We start from the raw sequence: 13636 nt of genomic DNA, 5'->3' as shown, positions 1-13636 counted from the left end.
CATGAAATGAAAGATTGCACTCTTATTTGATTAAGATTGGTTTTATAAGGACAAGTGAGAATAGCAACATGTACATGAAGAAAGATGAAAATGGAATACTGATCTTAGCCATATTTGTTGATGATATTATATTTTGTGGAAATGACTCTTTATGCAAGAACTTTGGAAATGAAATGAGCAAAGAATTTGAGATGTCATTAATTGGTGAGATAAAGTATTTTATAGGTTTATAGATACTACAAATGAAAAATGAGATTTTCATTACTCAATCCAAGTACATAAAGGAAATCTTGAAGAAATTTGGAATGGATGATTCAAAACTAGTAAGTACTCCTATGACTACCAACTGTAAATTATCTAAGAATGATGAATCTACATCTGTTGATGAGACACTCAACCAATCCATGATTGGAAAACTACAATATGTTGTTCACAGTAGACCAGACATAGCACATGTAGTAGGTATAGTTGCAAGATTCTTTGCAGATCCTAAGGAAACACAAATGATAGCAATCAAAAGAATTTTTAGATACTTGAAAGGCACAGAGGATTATGGCTTAGTATATCAAAAAGGAAATGATTTTGATTTAAAAGTTTATACTGATGTTGATTGGGTAGGCAACATTGATGATAGAAAAAGCACAAGTGGAGGAGCTTTCTTTTTAGGAGAAATACTAGTGAGTTGGCTTAGCAAGAAACAAGGATGTGTTTCACAGTCAATAGCAGAAGTTGAATATGTTGCTGCAACATTGAATTGTACCAACATTGCATGGATCAAACAACTATTGGAAGGTATAAATGAGAAAGTTACCGAGCCAGTAACTATATTATGTGACAATACTAGTGCCATTAATAATTCAAAGAATCCTGTTATGCACTCTAAGACAAAGCACATATCTATCAAATATCATTATCTTAGAGAAGAAGCTCAAGAGAAGAAAGTGGTGTTGGAATATGTTAGCACAAAGGAGAAAATAGCAGATATCTTCACCAAGCCACTACCAAAGGACACTTTTGAATATCTCAGAAGTAAGTTAGGGGTCCTACCCCTATCTTCTACTCACTGACCGAGTTCGGTGAAAGCATCAATCCGATGACTCTAATGAATATCTTTTGGGATTTGATGCTGAGTTATACACTTTAGGATGTTTTCTAAAAGTGTACTGGAATTAATACAGGAAATATTACAGGGAATAGGAATTGAAGACAAATACTCTGACCGAGACTCAGTTGATACACAACAGCAGGAAATCACTTCTTACAGAAAGAAATTATGTTTTAGTTCTTTATTTTCTTTTTGGCATCATTTTCAAAGGGGGAGAAGACTTACAAAGGGGGAGAAGACTACTATAAAGGAGAGAAGACTAAGAGAAAACTAAGCAGACTAAAGATTGGAAAGAAGACCGATGAAATGAGGAGAAGTCTAATGTATGGGGGAGAGCATTTTAGCATTTCAGAATCACAACAATTTGAATCTACTAAGGTCAAATCAATTGGTTTTACCATCAATGCCAAAGTGGGAGATTGTTGGCAATATTGCATTATAATAGATAATGAAAGATTGTTGGCATTTCTTAAGGATATTGAGAAGGTTGTTGATGATTATCTTTTATTGTCTTGATATTATTATTTTGTCATTGATGTCAAGAAATTGATTTTCTAATTCAGTATGATGTTGCCATATCTTGAGAAGTATGATATGAAGATTATAAAGATGTCGGTAAAAGACACAGGAAAGAATATGATGAATAAGGTATTCAATGGGCAACTACTACCGAGTCAGACAATGATGAGATCATGATGTTTTAGATTGTTTTATCATCATACATATGTTGTAAATTGTAAAGGTTTATACTATACTATGTTATCTAGCAAAGAACCTAGTCGGTAAACCCTAAGGAATCTAGTTGGTAAACCCTAAGGTTATTGTTATCGGTTAATGAAGGTGGAATGTCTCTCGAGTGGAGTTTAGTATTCACTGAGTTGTTACCGAGTTGCAACGGAGCTATAACAAAATGCATTAAATGTTTACATGCGATATTTAATGAAGGAAGCTGATGAGCTGGAGCAGATTAAATGATTGGTAAGCCGTGGAAGAAGTTTGTTAATGAATCTAAGGCAATGGAAAGTCAGCATGAAGATCTACAGCTCAGATTGAACCACAATACCCTAGCACAAGTTCCAAGACTATTATGCAAGTTCCAAGGCAGGGTAAAACATTTTCAGATTGAAAGATGCATTGAACCTGGACATGATTGAAGATCTGATGGCTATGATTGATCATGGGAAATGTGATCAAGGAGATTATGTGGTTACCTAATTGTTTATAAATAGGAAACTATTGATAAACAATGCATGCGGGCAAGTGTATGCACAGGGATGATACATAGTGAAAACCGAGCACAAAAGCTTGAAGACCTATTAGAATAACAGAGTATAGAAGCCCAATAGATAGACAAGATTAGTTCTATGTCTAGATTGTATTGAACAAATAGTAATCTGCATTAGCATTTTAGATGTGAAGTTGTAGATAGATTTGTATTACTGTTATTTTGTGAAAGTGACAGAAAATCTCTTAACCGAGTGGACTTAATAGTCTTATATGTAAACCCTCTAGCAAGGTGACATTCTGATTGAATGTTTGAAATCCTTTAACAAGGTCACTTCTAACAAAGTGAAGATCCTAATAGATCTGAGGGAAATCCCTTAACCGGGCCACATCTAGCAATGTGTTTGTAATCTTTAATAGGATTTGCTTTTAACTGAGCATACTCTAGAAGAGTATATTTCTTAGTGGGTCCAAAATCCCACAGTGGTTTTTCCCTATTTGGGTTTCCACATTAAATCTGGTGTTATGAGGTTTATATTGTTCATATGCTTTTGAGTTTGCATGTTTAACAGTTTTGGTTATATTACTGATATATGTTACCGATGTTGAATCTGATGTTTTTATGGATGATTAAGTTTGTATGATTCACCCCCCCCCCCCTCTCATCTTGTTGGCTACTGGATTTGTACTTATATTAAGTATCAAAACTATCAGAAAAGAATAAAATTCATCTTTTGTTGCTATTTATTTTCTTCATGTCAACTGCTCTCCCTGAGGAGTAGCCCACTTCTCATCAGTCCATAGTGAAATATCTTCAATTAGTCCAGTAGATTGATGCTTCAACAACATCTTAGTTGACCTTCGATAGGGGTATAAACCTTATTTTTCCTATGAGATATTCAAAGGTAGCCTTAGAAAAGGGCTTAGTGAACATGTCTGCCAACTTCTCCTTACTAGACACATGTTCCTGATAGACTTATAAAGAACTGAGAGGGGGGGTGAATCAGTGACACCAAAAACAATACCACTTTAAACACTGACCGGTTGAGATACTTAACAATTTTACTAAACACTATGCATGCAATCCAAAATGATATTAAAGCACCCATAATAAGTTAAACATCCACCATAACACAAGTGTTTATATGTGGAAAACCCAAATGGGAGAAACCACGGTGAGATGGGATTCACAAGTTAACTATCTATAGTAATAGATAACTGACTAGTTAGGGTCGACAAAAGTTATCTGCTAGGAGAAAATCTTGTTAAAGATCCCAAAGCTGTGTAAGGAGCTATACCCTGTTAAAGGTAGTACCCTGTTAGGAGTAACCTCAGTAGAGGATTTCATAATCCAAACTAAAGGATCACCTTGTTAAAGTATTTGTACAACAAAACTTGTTAAAGCTTACCTGGTTAGGGGATTTGACTATTGTAGTGATTAGAAAAAAATAGGTGGTGTAAGCTAAAAGTAGCACAACTTGCTTGAATAGATCCTCTTCTACACACTCAAAGCTACATTGCCAACATATTTTGCAATGCCTTCAACAACTTAACACTTCTATCTTCACATCAAATCATCTCATCATAAGAAATAGTTCATCATAATGTCATTATATAGACATTAGATTTTATGTCATCTTAGAAATCATATCACAATTTCCTAGGTGCAGTGTATCTAACATAACTCATCACAAACTGCTGCCAAGTATGTTGGTTAGGGGTAACCCATTATAACTGGTAATAACTCATGACACAATAAATGAATACCAGTTAGAGCTAAGCACTATCAACATGTAGATCTATTGTCCTCCATTTCTTCTTTGATGGTCTTCGCTAAATCTTTAAGTTGGTGTCAAGTCATTCCTGCATATATCAGTTGCCTACATATAGATTGGTTGACATTATCTAAACCATCATAAACTAGAATTCCAATACTAGTTGTAATACAAGTAGCTTTAGAAGTAATACCGGTTTGTCTAAGATTACAAAGACAATCTAAACATATGTGTGTGTGTTCATGTTCCATCAATGACAACACATGAAGTCATTCATTACAATCATCATCAAGCCAACGATCTCCCCCTTTGGCATTGATGGCAACACTTAAATTTTTTTATAACTTTACAACTATGTGTGCAATTACAAAAATTGTACAAAAACATATTTCAACTCCCCCTTAACAATACATACAAAATTTTCACAACACAAATACATATTTCTACTCCCCCTTTGACAACAATGCCAATACATATATATATATATATAGAAAAATTTGAATCAAAAGTTTACATACAAAAAATTAAAAGTTTGTATTAAGGAGTGTTCATTTCAATTTTCAAAAAAATATTAATGAAAGTAAGTTTCATTTGAGAAAAATCATTTTCCCATGTTTCCAGTAAAGTTTCAATAATCTCTATGGTAGTCATGACCTGTGTAGAAAATTCTTCCATTGCATAAACTGTACTCATCTCTAGAGTAGCTAAAACTGCTTTTGCATTCGTATAAGCTCGTTGCAAGATGTCCACCTTCGGTCTCGATAAGTTCTTTAACTCCTTCAAGGATCAGAGTCTCTTTGTCTATTCAAAATCATACGAATCTAACTAAGTTTACAAATCATCGACATATTTGCCAAAAGCTAAGACTAAATCTTGTAAAGGTATGTAGGCATTACATATATTTTCCAATTCCAGATCTATCTCTATTCACTCCTTAACTAAATTAGCATAGAAAAATAAAACATTTGATGTGTAGGCTAGAATTTTGCCTCCTATCTCAATAGCTTTTCTCAAAATATCTTTGTTCAAGGATAAAGAAATCTTCCCTGTATCAATATCTTTCATTATTTGTTCTACTCTTTTATTCCTATAGTTTTTCTTAGCCATAGTCTGAGCTACTTCCTCAAGGGACTTGACTTGGTCAGAAGCATCAGCAACCAACTAGACAAGCTTGTCAATAGGAGTTGACAAGATCCCTATATAAATCTCTAGTAGAAGACTTGACAAAATTTCTACAACAGTTTGGATGGTTTCTGCTTCCCTCCTCTGTTCCTTAAGTCTCTTCTTCTGAGCTCTGGATTGCATCATAGTTGCAATCTGCAATAATTCTGATGCACTCATATTGTCAACATCTATAGGCCCTTTGATGCCAAATGAGTCATCATCATCATCATCATTCCGATGCTTGACTAATGCCTTTTCTGGTTCAACAGATTTCTCCTTCTCAATTATCTCTTCCTCTTGTTCTTTCTCCTTTTCCTATTCAAAAAACTTCTCTACAACTCTTTCAATGGGTTTCTCCTGAGTAGCTTGTGAAGCTGGTGGTAGTTGTCTTTTCAATTGTTGATCTTTTACTAGTGGGGGTGGAATATCCACACTTGGTTGAGTTGCCGGTATATCCACTGCATTAACCTGTGAATCAGTAATAACCGGTGGCTGCACATCTGGTTCAATAATGTTCCCAAATAGATGAATGGTATCATGTATGTCATCAAAAAAGATCACCAGTTGGCAAGTAGTGTCATCCATTTTCAATCTTTCCATAGTATCTTGTTCATTATCCTATTGGAACTCTATCTGCTTATGCATTGTCTGAATGTCCCTTGCTATCTGATGAGTCTCAACTTCAACAGATTGCATCTTTCCACTAATTAACTTTAATCTCCTTGATTTCAAAGGAAATTGTGTTTTGTGTTTATCAAGCAATGCAATTAACTCATCTTTAGACAAATCACGAAAATATTAAATAAACACATTATCAATAATTTCTTTTTATTTCTTCACAACTTCTTCCCATTTATTTAAAAGAATAGAATATAAAGAATCAAAAATATCCTTCTTAAGATCATGAGGAAATTGATTGTAATGACACAAATGGCTGAGTACCCGTTGAAAAATTTGTTCCTTCCAATCTTCATTAAATGAATCAAAACATTTTTTAACATTATAAAATAATAGTTCTCTCAAAATTAGACATAGGCTTGCAAGACAAAGCACTAATGGGAATACCCTACTGATAGGTGGCTTCAACTAGTTTGGCCTTCTTGCCAATTACTTTCACTTTCTTTGGCTCCTCAGTATCAATATCATTAGATTCTACTTGAAGAATAATTTATGGGCCTCTGTTCTTTGTTGCAATTTGCTTCTTTATGTATACCTTAGGTGTTGACTCCCTTTTAACTTGGACACTTTGTGTCACTCTCTTACTTATTGACACCGAAGGTTCATGCTCAGTCTTTTTATTTTTCCCTTTACCACTATTGGGTAGAGCACTACTGGTTTTAGCTTTTGTAGTTTTCTCCTCAACAGTATCCAGTCTTATCTTCTTCTTGTCCACTAGAGATGCCAACTGGTTATTGGCATAACCAATAAATAAGTCATAATTTACTTCATAGCTAATGTCTTCCATTTCATCTTCTCTTGGTTCAATAGCTTCCATCAGACAAAAATCAGTGGTGACTATGAAAATGATGTTCTTAGCAAAGTTTTTCACCACATCTTTAGGTATCCTTACCCTCATAATCATTTTCTTATGAAATTCATTGAAGTACCGAGTCATTGCAATAGAGAAAGTGTTCTTAATAGCCTTAATGTTGTTCTTGATCTGAGCAGCTACCGATAGGTCTTTAGACTATTCAATATCACCAATTCTCGGTAGGAAATTCTGAAAGGAAAAGAATAAACCAATCAATAACTGACCAAATTTTTTTTTGCTTATTGTCCTTTTTAATTTACTATAGATTCAACATCAATTGACTCCTTATGGCCTCACATAGGTCATAATCTGCATTCTTAGCAATCATTTTATAGGTTGTATGCACTGCTACAGATGGCACAATGTTCATTCTACTAGAATAGAATATCTTGTAGCCTATAACCATAGTAGCCAGTTTAACCACTAGGTCCTTAATGTTATTAACAAAAAATGCATGCCCATCAGAGGTAGATGAGGTTAAAGTGGTTACAGTCTCTTTAGAAATTAGCCTCAGCTTGGGAACTTCAATGGTTGACCAAACACTAGTCACAACATGGATAGCTTCCTTGGTTATAGTGTGTGTCCTTTCCAGATACATGTTTTCACCATGAACATGACTTAGAATGATTCTAATATTTTCCTCTTCAAAATCCTCAAGAAAATAAGTTTCATTATGAAAACCCTTCTCATAAACCCTAATATACTCAGGTTGAATCTTTCCACTCTTATCGCAAAGGGATTTCAATTGAGAGTAAATTGACAATAATCCTAAATCTTTGATTTTACAATCAATATAACTAGATAAATCACCTGTTATGATAACACCTTCAGGAACTTGAGATAAAGCATTGTAAGACACTATTTTTTCTGATTCCTCAACCTCCATAGGTTTTGATGTGATCATTAGCCTCTCTACTTTCTTAGATGACGAAGCCATTCAAATAAACTTGATTCAAAAAGGGATTTACAAAGAATTACCTTAATTCTCATGCGTTGCCTCCATTACCGGTTGATTACTCAAATGCACACTAGTTCCACCTTCACTAATCTTTGAAACAACTTCAATCATGCAAATCACGGTACAAATTCATCTAAGACAAGATAGGAAATCTTTCTTCGCTCTGAAAGTGCTTAAGAATTCTCTTTCAAATGCATTTAGGGTAAAAATAAAATAGTAAAACTTGCTTTTAACCTTTTTACCTACTACATTAATTGCTAGACCGCTAGGGTTACATGTTGGCATTTTGATGATGTTGTGATTGTCATTGATGGACACACACTTATTTTATGATCACTTCCCTATGTATGAGTTATGCTCAATCGGTAATTGTTCCAACCGTTATTATGAATTATAGTCTTTTGACTATCAGTGCTTTGCAAAAGATGTTTACCGGTCACAAAGAGGCATGAAGACCTCAAGCAGTTTGAGGATCCCAAAGCAGTACGAAGGAACAAAGTAGTTGTTAACATTTTCCCAGTCTTCATTTTGACAAACCAGTAATTAATAAAATGTATGAACTGGTAATCGGTAATAAATCGATATTACTCTATGATGAGTTACCAACTGGTATTTCTGTGATGAGTTATCATCCACTAACACTTTGGCGGTGATTTTGTGTCATGTTACCAAATGTGTCTAGATGCACTAAACCTAGGAACTTGGCTTGTAATCCTATTGGACCGACATGAAATCAGATTCCTTTATAAGGACATCATGTCTAGGGTTTCAGTAGTTGATGAGGTTTCAAAAGTGCATGAGGTTTTTGTATGTGCAATCACAGAAGAGAAGATTAGGTCTATGTGAAGAAACAAAGTGTGGAGATACTGAAGATTGAAGTAATGCTAAATGTGCATTAACAATGAGCTATCAAGGATCTAACCAAGCATATTGTGCTAGTATCTAGATCACTCATGTGTTGATTTCTCACATCTTCGACAAGTCTGAAACCTTTAACCGGGTAGGCCTGGCAAAGCCTTTGTAAATCCTCTAACAAGGTGGTTCACAACTGGGGATCTAAAATCCTCTCGCAAGGTACTCTTTAATAGGACTTATCTCCTAACAAAGATCTAGATTCCTAATAGGATCTATTCTGGTGAAGAACATTGTATGACCTTAATCGTCTGACCTTAACCGGTCTAGTTACTATGCTGGAGATAGTTACTTGTGAGTTTCAGCTCACTGTGGTTTTTCCCATTTGGGTTTCCACATCAAAACCTCTTGTTTTATGGTGATTGTGATCTTGTGGGTGAATGCTTTATTTGTTGTTTGGTGTGCATTTATCTTAACTGGTTTGTTAGTAAATCTGTTGTACCGGTTAACTGGTAAATTGTTTAAGGGTTTGAGTTCAGTAATTTCTGGTATACTAATTCACCCCCCACTCTTAGTATTCATCATTACAAACCCTAATACACCGCTTGACGATACATTCAATATTAACTAGTGTAAAATCAATTGATAAACTTTTGAAAAACCAATTGACAAAGATATCAAGATCTCTCACAGAATAACTCAAAAATGTAAGCTTTCTTACGACTCATCTTTCAAGGGGTCCAAAAGTAGATTTACCACTATGCTCCCCTTATCCCTATTGAAAGGATCAATTCACCAGTGTAGAATTCTCCACATTGGGTGAAGGATTAGGTTCTTTTATAGGCATATCATCGCTCTTCTTTTTCCAGATTCGATTCATCTCTTCTCTGGTTTCCTCAATATTTACCTTTTTCTTACCTTTCTAATCTACAAAATGATTAATTGGTTTGTTCTACCTAGCTCTATAGAACTTTGCCATGTGTCCTGGTTTATGAAAATGATAGCAAGCCATTCCAGATGATCTCCAAGGTCCTACATTGCCTCTTCCAGTTCTCCGTCAGCAATTCATAGCCACATGACAATAATTGTTACAAATGGTGCAAATGACATTAGTTACCTTTTCCATCTCAACTGGACTAAACTGGTTGACATAGGGTTTTTTCCAGTTCATGTTACCTTGATTGTCATAGGTTCTCCTCCAATTATCATTAGGTCTTGGATTCATGTGAGGTACTGGATTATTTGCTCCATATCTGTAGTCAACTGATCTATGTGCATACATATTGCATGTAAAACAATGATCTTCAAATCTCTTAGATACATACGTAGTATTTGTATTGTAGCCTGTATTCTCATTGGGTCTATATCTACACACATTTGTAGTATGTCCAGGTTTATGACAAACAAAGAAAACAAGTTTAAAAATTCTCTTACTGGTAGACTTTTTAGCCTTAGGAACAATTTTGTCCTTGTGAATGTTGCTCTTTGTTCCAGAAGACTCCCCTTTCTCAGATGTGTTAAAGCCTAGTCCAGATGTATCACCTTTCATCCTCTATGATTGGATCTTCTCGTCCAACATGGAAGAACTATTATTGAACTTTTTCAACTTTTCATTAGCCTCAGTGAGTTCTCTGGTAAGATCTTCATTGTGTTTTGTAATAGTCTCTCTTATGGATGACGTCATTTCAAGATCTAGTCACAAAGCCTCTTTTTCTTCTTTCTCTTTATACCAATGTTCATGCAAGGTTGCATTCTTTCATTTGATCTTATAAATCTCATGATCTCTTTATTTGACAAGGTCTTCAACTGCCCTCCTAGCTTCCATCTCCTGGTTCATGCAGATAGTTAGGGCTTCTAACTCTCTTCTCAGATTTAGCTTTTCACTGTTAAGTTTTTCAACTTCTTCAGCTAATGCATCAATGTTAGCTTCATCTGAATAACTATTATCAAATATTTCTAATATTTGTTCAGTCGGGTCTCTCCTTTTGACTTGTGAAGATTTAAATCTGACCCTTAGGGTTTCAAGCTCTTCCTTGGTAGCTTCAAGAACTCTAGCCATCTCTAAATAGCTCATACCCCCCATGGTGGCTTTAGGGTTTCCTTCCAAGTGATTAAGACTTAAGAAAGTTAGGCTCTAATACCAAAATAGACATATAAATAACTAAGAGGGGGGAGGGGTGAATTAGTGATAGCAAAAACAATACCATTTTCAACACTAACCGATTGAGATACTTAACAAGTTTACTAAACACTATGCATGCAATCCAAAATGATATTAAAGCATCCATAATAAAGTAAAACATCCACCATAACACAAGTTTTTATACATGGAAAACCCAAATGGGAAAAAGCACAGTGAGATGGGACTCACAAGTTAACTATCTGCAGTAATAGATAACTGACCAGTTAAGGTCTACAAAAGTGCTCTGCTAGGAGCAAATCCTGTTAAAGATCCCAAAGCTCTGTAAGGAGATATACCCTGTTAGGAGTAACCTCACTAGAGGATTTCATAATCCAAACTAATGGATCACCTTGTTAAACGATTTGTACAATGACACTTGTTAGAGCTTACCCGGTTAGGGGATTCAACTGTTGTAGTGATTAGAAAACAACAGGTAGTGTGATCTAGAAGTAGCACAACTTTCTTGAATAGATCCTCTTCTGCACACTCAAAACTGCATCACCAACATATTCTGCAATGCCTTTAACAATTTAACACTTCTATCTTTGCATCAAATCATCTTATCATAAGAAATAGTTCATCATAATGTCATTATATAGACATTAGATTTCATGTTGGCTTCTAAATAATATCACAATTTCCTAGGTGCAGTGTATCTGGACAATCTAACATAACTCATCACAAATTGACACCAAGTATGTTAGTTAGGGGTAACCCATCACGACTGGTGATAACTCATCACACAATAAATGAGTATCGATTGGAACACCGATACTGGTTAGAGTTAACCACTATCAACATGTAAACTGATTGTCCTCTATTGCTTCTTTGATGGTCTCCCCTAAATCTTCAAGTTGGTGTCAAGTCATTCCTCCATATAGTAGTTGTCTACATATACCACTTGACACTCTCTAAACCATCATAAACTAAACTTCCAATACTGATTGTAATACAAGTAGCTTTAGAAGTAATATCGGTTTGTCTAAGATTACAAAGACAATGTGAACACATGTGTGTCTATTCATATTCCATCAATAACAACACATGAAGTCATTCATTACAATTATCATCAAGCCAACAGTTCCATCCTAAACATCTTCTCTTGCACCCTCTCTCTCAGAAAATGATACTTCAGTTCAATATGCTTTGTTTTAGCATGCAATATCGAGTTCTTTGAAATACTTATTGTATTTGTATTATCATAATATATGATCATCGATTATGTTATAGTTTCCTTGAATCCTTCCAATACATGTCTCATCCATATAGCTTGTGTACAATGCATGGATGTAGTTACATACTCTACTTTTTCTATAGATTGAGAAATACAACTTTATTTCTTACCAGTCTAGGATACTTGTTTTCCTCCTAGAAAGAATGCACCACCAGTTGTGCTCTTCTGGTTGTCTACATTACTTGCCCAATCAGCATCTATGAACACCTTCAAAGAGAATTTGCCTTTGTATGGATACCATAATCCATAATCAATAGTTCCTCTAAGATATCTGAAAAATTCTCGTCACTAGAACCATATGAGTATCTATAGGATTATTTTGAAATCTTGCCACTATACCAACTACATGAGCAATATCTGATCTGCTATGAACAACATAGTGTAGTTTCCCAATCATTAATCTATACTCAATTTTATTCACTGGATCTTAATCATCTTCCTTTGATAATTTGCAACCAGTAACCATAGGGGTTCCAACCAGTTTACAGTCTTTCATTCCAAAGGTTTTCAATACTTCCTTCACATATTTAGACTGACTAATAAATATTCCCCCTTCCATATGTTGGACCTGCAAACCAGTGAAAAATTTAATCTCACCTATCAGAGACATTTCAAACCCCTTTTTCATTTCTTCTGCAAAAGTTAAACTCATGTCATCATCTCCAAATATGATATACTCTACAAACACTTTTGCAATCAATAACTTGTCTCCTTCTGTCTTCAAGTAAATGTTGTTGTCCTCACTAGCTCTCTGAAATCCAATCTTTATCAGATGTGAATTGAATCTTTCAAACCATGCCCTCAGAGCTTTCTTTAATCCATATAAATCTTTATGGAATTTGCACACCATGTCCTTGTCTTCAGTCAATGCAAACCCATCCGGTTGTGCTATGTAAACTTATTCTTCTAGAATTCTATTAAAAAATGCAGACTTTACACCCATCTGGCAAACTTGAAATCCCTTGAATGCTGCAAATGCAAGTGTAATACCCTAAAAATGGTCACCTAAACCATGGGCCCCTAATCTTGACTACATCACCAAGGTCTTAACCAAAGGTAATTAAATCAATCATGAGCATCTAATTAATTAATTCTCAATCATCAATGTCACATGGCAAATAAATCATTCTATATTAATTAAATATTTATTTAATTAGTTAATCATTCCAAGTAAATGATTTTGATCAATTGTCCTATTTATTTAATTAAATATCTTAGCATATTTAATTAATAAATCAATTTGCCATTAAATCATTAAAAATGAATTAATTTATAAAAAAAGAATTAAATTTGGAAAAAGAAATAAAAAAGAAATAAAATTGAAAAATGTCAGAAAAGCAATTAAATCAATTAAATATCATAATTGAGTAAAAATATGGAATAAATGAGTTTTTTCTTATTTTATCTTAAATTTAGTTCAATTTCCTTTAGAGATGAGAAAAACAACCAATAACATCAATTCATCTGGATTCTGCTTCCTCTTGGTGAATCTTTATCATTAATTGATCTTGACCGTTGATCTCTCTCTATATTTTCTATAAATTCAAGCTCTCATCTCTCATTCCAAAATACCTAGAGATTTATCGTTATTATGCTGTTTTTGTTCTAAGT

The sequence above is a fragment of the Cryptomeria japonica genome, chromosome 5 (genome assembly GCF_030272615.1).
Source record: "Cryptomeria japonica chromosome 5, Sugi_1.0, whole genome shotgun sequence".
NCBI lineage: Eukaryota > Viridiplantae > Streptophyta > Pinopsida > Cupressales > Cupressaceae > Cryptomeria > Cryptomeria japonica.
Note: the sequence above shows the minus strand (reverse complement) of the source record.